Here is an 8,807-nt window from a genome sequence, read left to right as displayed (position 1 = left end):
ACAAAAAAAACTTCTAAATCATGTATATTTGTTCTGGCCCGTGAGTTATGATTGTAAACTGGGTTAATGTAGCTAACGTGTAGCATAATGCAGACTCTGTGTACTCTAAATCTATGTCACCAGGGATGGAAGATATAGTTTCACTTCCCTTCAAACTTTTTTTATCTTCTAAAGGAAGAATGTGAAACTGAAGCTTCAGTGTTTATCCAGCTCTGCATGGGTCTGTAAACCTTTCTGTGTTCTAACCTCTCTCCATTTTTCAAAAGCATCTCCAATATTGATCCTAGTTTGAGCACGTTTCTGCTCGTGGAGCTTATTAGAAACATGCAGAGGCTTTTTAGGTCGGGTACAATCACTTCTATCTGAACCACTTCTCTTGACCCGCTTCCATCGCTGCAACACCTGTTGACCTGATAACTGCTCTCATATCTGACAAACTGAGGGGCGTCCAAAACGGCCGTGTGGGGGGGGGGGTCGCCTTAAAACCGCCTACCTTCTCTGGTCCAAACAAATCCAGAGCATTCAGGAGCAGAATCTAAAGTTAGAAGGAGGACATACTGGCTGCTGCATAGTTGTCAGAGAAGCCAGCACTTCAACATATAGTATAGTAAGTTTATCATTTAATTCAGTAGAGAAACACACAAGTGAAAGTGTACGTAGTGTATACATCTATCCATCACCTTCACCACCTCGGGGTCACAGGATCCCAGCTGTCATTGGATCACAGTGTATATGCCTAGTATTGTTTTTTTTTAATTGTATTATACTTCCTTTATTTAATTCATGTACTGTATATATATTTGTTTTTTTATTACTTTTTGCAAGTTATATTCCTGTTTTTTTGAGCTGTTGTAAACATTTCAATAAAGTTTAATCTTATCTTTATTTGTTCTTCTTTGACACCAGCATACTGAGTGACACACAGCACGAGTTATCTCAGGCATGAGATGGTTCACTGCAAGTTAAAACTTTTTTCTCTTACTTGCACAATTTTTTAAGAAGTTGCTTGATATCTTTGTCTTTTATTTATGATACAGAAACAAAAGAAACCTACAACTAACACTAAAATATATAAAAACTTAAATAAAGAGAAAATACAAAATGAAAATCAAATCCCAAACCTGAAATAACCTTGCTGTCGATGACATGTCATCATCATAATACAAAAAAAAATAATTTCCTAATCGTTTATTGACAAAGATAAAAGGTATTTTATGGGGCCGTCATGAAAGGTGGATTCTTTTGTCTAAACATTTGTAATATTTATCTCATAAGGAAAATGAGTAATTATGATGCAAACAATGTTGGGTGTTTGATTTTGTGCAGGTGTGAGCGTGTGTATGTGTGCATCCACCCATGTGCGAACCCTGCAGGTAATTTCCACCGTCGTCACAGTTTCTGCCTCTTTTGTCTTATCTCGACACACCTTTAAGGTCAAACGCAGATGGAATGGGAAAATCTGATAGTGTGTGTAGTGTTTCCTCATATTTTGACCCCATCTGGCTTCTTCTACAAAGAAATTCCTTTCCATCTCTGCCAATAAGTGCACGTTTGCTCTTAAAGCTTCAAGGACTAAAAGCTAACTCTGGCTGAGATTGCACAGAAAAGGAAACATTTGACTCTAAAAGATCCTGTTCAGAACCTTTTAATGAACCCTAAGACAGTCTGCATATAGTGACCTCACGCTGAAAACATGACATTTTACTAAACGTTTTTTAATTCATTACAGTTTGGAATGTAGACAGGAAGTGTCTGAATCAATGCTAAGAATGCAGATCTTAACCTTTTGACTTTACAACAGCCTAAACCTCAGTGTGCAACCACAGTGCTTTATGGGTAATGGCTCTGAAAGGACAGAAAAAAAAACACAAAAATGCAGAGCAAGAGTCAAAGAAAGGTGGAGTAAGAAAAGTTATTTCATCGTAGAACAATAAGTATGGAAAAGGTAAAAATACATGAAAACTTTATCGAACAATCTGTAAAACATTTACCATGGATGTCAAACGATTACATTTTTATTTGCACTTAATCGCTAAATTGTAAAAGTTAATCGTGATTAATCAATCGCATGTTTAAAATTCCATTATTTTGCCTTTAAAAACTGTTTTTTTAAGCTGTTATTTTCAAATGTTGTACAGTCTTAAGTTGAGTGTACTTCACGCTTTATTTTGAAAGAACATAAGGAAATTCCTGAAGCTAAAACGTTACGACATTACCTTAACCGTGGATGATTGATGTCACAAGGTGGATATTACGTTTGACAATGTGTCAATCAATCAGTCGTTATTTGTATAACGCAGATTCATCACAAATGTTTTCTCAAGACGCTTCACAAAAGAGCAGGTAAAACACCTCACTCGTTGTTATTGTACCTTCAAAGGCCCAACATTAATGGGCAGCAGTAGCTGAGCACTGCTGAAGTGCCCTTGATCTTAATCTTAATCTCAATCCACCATGAGTACTAAGCAACATTTATCAAAGACAAAGATACAGTGAAGAGGGAAAACGACCCTTAAGAGACAGAAACCTTGAGCAGACTCATGATGAATAAGACATCTGTGGAGACTGTGTTGGAAAGTGTGATAGAGGAAGATACAGGAAGAAGGATAAAGACAAACCCAGCAACAAATACAACAGTGAATAAGACAGATTTAAAGCTACAAGTGTGGTTATAGACTGACTTGTCCACTGAACTGTCCGGGAGTTTTTTAAAGGCAGAATGTTACACATAAATCCAGCAGAAATCCAGTCTCTCCTCTGTAAATGTTTCTCTGAGTCATGACTGTCATGAGGGAGAAGCTCGAGTCCCGCTGGCTGTGTTGTTGTCAGAGCCGTGTTTACATGGACGGGACGGCCGGCTCCTCCCCTTGTGTATAAAAGCTGTTTTAGTTACAGACTAGAGAGAAGAAGAAGAACATACTCACTGATTATCTGGATGTCATGTAAGTGTGTTTAGATCTCAGTCATTCTGTGTTAATGTATGTGCAATATGAAGCTACGAGTTAACTAAAGCGTGCTAACATTAGCATGCTAACACAACAATGCAGAACACAGGTGATTGCAGCTCGAGAAAAGGACAATTCTGTCCTCTACTTGCTCTAAATTGTGTGTAATAATGGTGCGTTCTCATCCATAACTCCTTCGTGTAAACGCGAGGGGAGAGGGGTTGGAGGTGTGTCGCTGGAGGAGAGCGGAGGCTTCAGAATAGAGGAGGTGTGGCCAAACAGAATCTACTGGATCAAAAAGTCACACATTGTTCCTTTAAGTGAAATGAGACATTCAAAGGCCCAGCAGGGGAGTTCTTTTCCATCACTGTCGGAAACCGTTTTCACATAATATACACGCCTGAAAATATCCAGATCATTTCATCTCTCTGCTGTTCTTCATGTTTACATGCACATGTTTACATACACATGTTTACATACACATGTTTACATATACATGTTTACATACGCATGTTTACATGCACATGTTTACATACGCATGTTTACATACGCATGTTTACATACGCATGTTTACATACACATCTTTACATGCACATGTTTACACGCACATGTTTACACGCACATGTTTACACGCACATGTTTACACGCACATGTTTACACGCACATGTTTACACACACATGTTTACACACACATGTTTACACACACATGTTTACACGCACATGTTTACACGCACATGTTTACATACACATGTTTACATGCACATGTTTACACACACATGTTTATATACACATGTTTACATACACATGTTTACATACACATGTTTACATGCACATGTTTACATACACATGTTTACATGCACATGTTTACATACACATGTTTACACACACATGTTTACATACACATGTTTACATACACATGTTTACATGCACATGTTTACATACACATGTTTACATGCACATGTTTACATACACATGTTTACACACACATGTTTACATACACATGTTTACATGCACATGTTTACATACACATGTTTACACACACATGTTTACATACACATGTTTACATACACATGTTTACATACACATGTTTACATGCACATGTTTACATACACATGTTTACACAAACATGTTTACATGCACATGTTTACATACACATGTTTACATGCACATGTTTACATACACATGTTTACACACACATGTTTACATACACATGTTTACATACACATGTTTACATGCACATGTTTACATACACATGTTTACATACACATGTTTACATGCACATGTTTACATGCACATGTTTACACACACATGTTTACACACACATGTTTACATACACATGTTTACACACACATGTTTACACACACATGTTTACATACACATGTTTACATGCACATGTTTACATACACATGTTTACAATAGCTGTGTTTGCAAAATGTTTATCCTGAATCCAGAATACACTTAAAAGCAGGTTTTTTTCACTTCTAAATTGGCAATAATTAATCTGAAAGTTGGTGATAACAATGATACTGCAATTTATTGAGCAGCCCTAATTAGAAGTACATATATTTTGTGGGCGGTTTTGTACGGAGGCTTTAGTCCTGCGTTCGGAACGGATTCAAGTCCGACCTCTGGCTCCTTTCCCTCGTCATTCCCCGCTCTCTCTCATCCTAATTTCCTACTCTTTCCACTGCCCTATCAAATAAAGATGAAAAAATACATTTAAAAAAATGTGCAACATGTTTTTATGCTTCTTCTTCTGCATATTTGCAACTTTTAGATGAAATATTTGCCAAAACCACCGAGTAAAAGCATCAGGAATAGTTCATGATTCTTCAGTGTTTTAATATCACAACATATGCAAACTGTACCGCCGGAGAACACACGTAATATTAAGTTCATTCATGAACAGTAAAATATGACGAATAATATGTTAACCTTTACTGAAAGTCTTTATCTGTGATTTTTCACACTTAAATATAATATAAATCAAATATATCCTCTGAAAATAACTCTGTGAGTCATGACTGTCTACAATGGGTGTAACACCAGAGTCCCACTGTCTGTGATGTTTTCAGAGTTTTCAGAGTCCTATCTTCACTTTGTTTACATCGCCCGGACGGCCGGCTGACTCCTCCCCTCGTGTATAAAAGTTGTTTAATTGAGGGACTAGAGAAAAGAAGAATAACATACTGTACTCACTGCTTAACTGTGTTTCTAGATCACGCTCATTTCAGGTAAATTTACATGCAGTGTGAAGATACGAGCATAATAAAGATCACACAACAACAATGCAGCGTGAGTTTTGGTTTCATGCTGGTGCTCAAGGGCGACATCTGCTGGATCAAAACATCACATATAAAGCCTTTAACCAGGTAGTTAACCCATCGAGATCGAGACCTCCTTCAGACCGGTGACCGGGGCCAAGAGGGCAGCCGCACACATCACAGCATGTGTAGAGAGTTTGAGGATGGATGAACTGCAGTAACACTTCCACCACCTCTAACTTTATTTTCTTAATTGTAAGATATGCAAAACAAGCACATAGAAGGATGAGCAATAACAATAATCAAAACTGACTCATCTCCGTGAATGTCCTCAATCCGGTCGAGTTATGGGAGATATGTGCCCGTCCGTGAATGCACCTAGTGAAGTTGGGTGTTGGCATGAACAACATAAACAGAAGCCAGGTATAGCTGGAAATGAATGAAGCATGTTATTAAAGTACTTTCGTTCTTTTGTGCTTCAGACGCACGGGTTCGATATGACCTTTAACTAGACTCACTCGCAGAGCTAATCTCCAAATTTAAACAGTGAGCTACAGGGATTCATGATGAATCTTGTATTTGCACATTTATAAAATACTCTGTATCAATAAAAAAAATGTATTTTCTATTGGTGTGCATTAGTCTCTACTTCTCTACTTCTAAATCCATTTGTATTCATCCCTGTTTTGTCACTATTTTATGTTTCTTCTTGTTTTCAGTCGCTGTAAAGCACTTTGAATTGTATAAATAAAGATTGATTGATTGAAGTCTTTCCAAAGTGATATGGATTTATCTGAGCTGTGTTTTTTTTCATTAAGATACAACAGTATAAATCAGGTAGCTGGTGCGGTCATGTTGTATTGATTTAAGAAATATCTGCTAATCTATACCGACACTTCCATCATCTCACACTAATCCCGAGGACATGACTTCCCGTATTGATTCATGAGATTACAATGAGATTTAATTGCTTCAATTATGTCTGTATGTTTGCTTTTGTTTGAGCGACCGTGGCTGACATAAAAAACAGAAGCTGACCTTTTGAGTTCAGGCTTGACTGGTAAACGTGCTTGACCTAGTAGTTTCAGTGATTAAATTCACAGCTGCACGCTCTCTCCTACTTGTGAGCGATTTGTCACGACTAGTCTGAAAACAAACACGGCAGATCAGAGCAGCCATATTGAAACGTGCACAGCAGAGACGCTCTCAAATATAATGTAGTGTAACACCATTTAAATTATAGCCTCTCAAGAGAGTCTCATTACAGAGAATCCATTGTCATATTTTTATTATTATTCTATTGTGTCTTAATTAAATATTCTTTCGTAATTCACTCCATCTGTATGTCGACTGTTCTCATATAGGATGATGACATTGATGGATATTTTTATTTATAGAGGAAGGAATGAAAGAATCCATGCACACTCAGGAACAACATGAAAACTTAAAAGTAAAGACATCTGGTCTTCAGAACAATGTCACATGTTATCCTCTTTTTTCAAAAAGTTTAAATAAGTGTCAGAGCTCCTCAAAACCTGTCTGTGAAGTTTCTTGTTCTAAATCCACTCTAATCCTGTATTTGATCATGTCTATAAACCCCTCTATTTCAGCCCTGCTCAGAACAGGCTGTTTCTGTGTCTGTACCTTTAAATATGTAAATGAGCTGTGAATGTGAATGTGCCTTTAGTCTTTGTTTTACAGTTTGTACCTTTAAGTGTTTTACTGTGTTCTAGTTTGTGTTGTGTGAATATATAAATGACATTCACTTTAGGTTAATTTTTTACATTTCAGGTTAGCTATTTAACTAGCTTGCCTGCTAGCGTAACCGTACGTTTGCATACGGCGCAGGGGGGCTGGAAGCATTGCCATGGCAACAGTGAGTTCCACCAATCAGAGGCATCGCTGTGACACTCTATGATCGTCGGGGGGTAGTGTAGTTCTTCTGCCCCGATATTGTCAATAAATCATTTTTTTTCTTAAAAGGAGGTTGATACAGCAGGGGTTCAGCTCGGGACCCCCGCCCCAGAATCACTGTGCTAGAGGCCGGGGCCCCCCACTGTCGCCATTTTACTCAATGTAGGACAATTTAATGAACAGACACAGTGGTGATGTGTCGTTGCAGTTATGTGCAAACTGACATTTAAAGGATGTTTTTACAGATCACTTTTATTTCAGCATAAATCATGCAGAGCAGTGAACCAGATCCCTGCGGAACTCCCTGTAACACATGAGCGTGTGGTCAGGAACACGGCTACAACTCTTTCAACAAGTTTTCCGAGGACACCGTAATCATCTGGATCATCACAATGAAAAGCATGCCCAGGTGAGGCGAGACACCTGTCGCCATGAGTCAGGACTAACCATCCTCACAAACAAAACAACACATTCCCTCGAAACTGAAGTGACACCTGTGAACACCTTGAGCGACCCGCCTGTCCTCAGTACGAAGAGGCTGACATCGTTTACACATAGACATGTTGAAGAGCTCCAGGGCTCCAAAAGGAAACTCCTCAGAGCACTTCAGCCAATCCTCCGTTTAAAGATATAACATGAAAAAAGCTTTTTTCCTCAGGAAATCTCTGCAGCAGATCGACTTCAATCAAACATCTGATGGGATGTTAGATTTAACATGAGTTAAACACAACAAAAGCACTCCACCCCACAATCCATGCACAAGTTTAGAAAATATGTTCGACATAAAGGACTCAGTAAAAATAAAAAAAGTAGCTGCAGAACTGAAGAAACGCTGCAATGAATTCAAACTGAAAAAACAAGGTTTAACACAGCTATACTACATAACTAAATAAAGATATAGAAGATTAATTCTAATTCAAAAACAGACCTACAGACCTCAAATGTGTCTTTGTTTTTTATTTGAAATTATTGACATTCTGATTATTAAATAGTTTGGCATACACTTAGGAAATGTGCCTTCAAATAGACGATTGTAATGTTGTATTTTTATCTGAACTGTTTTAATTCTCCGTCTGCAGCCTCGATGAAAAAAAAAGCCACACTGCAGAAGAGAAGTCATTTAGTTTGAGGAGTAAGTCACGATAAAAAAAAGTAAGTCTCAGAGAAGTTTGGATCTTACATGAGGATTACATAGCTCAGTTTGTACGGAACCCAAGGGTCGCCGGTTCAAGTCCCAGTGTGGATCAAGTCACTTGCTGAGTACTGTTGAAGCGCCCTTGAGTAAGGCACCAAACCTTCCCCTCCTACCACCAGCTCAGGAGAGATTACTGTGGGCGAGAAAGCTCTCAGTGGGAGACACATGAAAGCCTATTGATTATTTCCTCTGCTCTGCTGCCCTCTAGTGGTCTACTCAGAATCTTTCAGCAACACTTTTTTTTAACATAAATTTGGTGCTTAGATTGTATTAATTTTTCTTTCTCCACATATGAGCTCAAATACAGAATGTAAGACCCGAGTTTATCACCAAAGTAAGTTAGGTTATTTCTGAACATACAGCAGAGAGTGTAGGACATCTGTGACCGAGGTTATTATCATTCACAAAGATTAATGAAACATCAAAAACTTTATCGTCAGAAACAGTTTTATAAACTGAAAATAAATAAAAATACGACTTTACAAAAAA

The sequence above is a fragment of the Labrus mixtus genome, chromosome 5 (assembly GCF_963584025.1).
Source record: "Labrus mixtus chromosome 5, fLabMix1.1, whole genome shotgun sequence".
NCBI lineage: Eukaryota > Metazoa > Chordata > Actinopteri > Labriformes > Labridae > Labrus > Labrus mixtus.
Note: the sequence above shows the minus strand (reverse complement) of the source record.